Source organism: Octodon degus, unplaced genomic scaffold (genome assembly GCF_000260255.1).
Source record: "Octodon degus isolate 3935 unplaced genomic scaffold, OctDeg1.0 scaffold00057, whole genome shotgun sequence".
In the NCBI taxonomy this organism is placed as follows: Eukaryota; Metazoa; Chordata; class Mammalia; order Rodentia; family Octodontidae; genus Octodon; species Octodon degus.
In genome coordinates this window covers 13364917-13366809 of record NW_004524633.1, presented here as the reverse complement: position 1 = coordinate 13366809, position 1893 = coordinate 13364917, and positions in this window count along the sequence as shown.

The window sequence follows — 1893 nt, the reverse complement described above, 5'->3', positions numbered from 1 at the left end:
GAGAAGACGGATGTAAGAGAACAATAAAGAGCTGCGCAGAAAACCAACCAGTGGTCACGTCATTCTTGCTGGCAAGGCCGCGCGCGACAAACGTGTCACGAAGGGTTAGGGCTGATGCATGCTGAAGTCAATGCAAATTAAGTAAAGAGAAAAATGAAATTCTCTCCAATGGAAGAAGCAAAGATTCAGAAAATGCTTAAACACGGGCAATGCCCACAGAGTAGGTTGGGCAGGACACTGGCTGACATTCTGGTGCAGGATCCACCAGCTCCAGGCTGTGGATGCAGTCACTGGTACCCATGTCTTAGCAGACTTTTCTGTAAAAGATACTCTGGATCCGAGCTTGTTGACAGAGGAAGAGAAAACAAAAGTCTTCCCAAGGTGGAGCTCAATCATTTCAGACAGGTTAATTTTCAAAAAAAGAGTCTCTCTATATGGGGCCCAGGACCCACATGTGGGCTTCTTCTGAATAAGAGGGAAGATGAACAGCAGCAGGCCAGAGAAGGAAATGCAGGCCAGAGGGAACTGGAGGCCCATCCCCCAAGAAGGCAGCATAGAGGAAAGCCACTCAGGAACCGGCCAGGCTTCCCTCAAATGTTTAAGAACCATTGTGTAGGGTGGATCATGAAGGGTGGATTAGAATCTAGAGAAACAGTTCACAAAGTGACTCCACATTTTATCTAAAACCAGTAGTTGGGTAAGTAAGCTATGTGCCTGTCAACAAAAGCTGACTTTTGGCTCTTATCTTTTAAAGCTACTGAGGCATGTGTATTTTCCCTATCCTGGATGAAAACTCAGGCAAAGCTGTACATTTTCTATTCCCTTTTAGGTAAAAGAAATTCCACAGCCATATAAAGCCAAAAAGTATAGGCTCAAACCTGTAATTAAAAATGCCACAATGTCATGGGGCATGCCACTTCATCTTTCCACCTCATGGTTGTTCTCCTTCCACAGGTGGCTGTGACTGCTGGCCCTCCCAGGTAGAAGTAAGGGAAGGACATGCAAGGCCACCATGACTGCTGTCTCTGCGGCAGCTCCCCAGGCCCCTGGGTCTGCCAGGGATGAAGCTGACTCTGCGTCACCTTCCGTATCCGTTGGTGGCCTTATGTCCATGGTTCCTCTGGCCTAGCTAAATGCAGTTTATGTGATCCTTGCTTCTCCTCTGTCCTTAGGAATAGCTTCCCTTTTTTTGAGATATAGTGTTCCATGGTGTTCTTACTGAACAAGACCTACCCGCCGTGATGGCTTGCCTTTATGGGCCACATGCACATACAGTCTGGAAATACAGCCCTGCTCCCCACAGCAGGGTTTCTCCTCCACTCCACCACAAAGCAGCTGGCCATGTCTTTCTCTTTCACCCTCCCTGGGTGCACTGAGCCTGCCAGCGGCGGAAGCAAGTGGCCAACTCTGCACGAGCTGGAGCTCCTTTCCCAAACTGGATCGTACAAAAGGCCCACCAATGCCTTTGCTGCAAGTTCCTTCCCAGGAGCTAGAATTCAAGCCTTACATCCCCTGCATTGCAGACAAGTTTTGAGACAATTTCTCCACCATATTTGTCTCTCACACAATGCATTTCAGAATGCAGCATCTACCATCAACAGAAACGGAAATGAAAAGAGTTTCCTGTTAACACTCTATTACCAAAGGGAAAGTTTTTTCAGAGAAGCAATGCACTCTTTATCATGCTGGCTGCGGCGCTGGACTCATTTGCTAGCTTTCAAGTTCTACTGTGGCCAAGTTTTGCAACTTCATGCCTTGGCGCCTCCAGGTGGAGACAAGAGGAAGCTACAGGTGCTGCTATAGTCAACGAGGGCAGCCCTGTTTCTGTCTTTTATGTTGAGTCTTCCAGTGAAATTCCTTTGGGACAGTGTTATGCTAAATATATATATATAT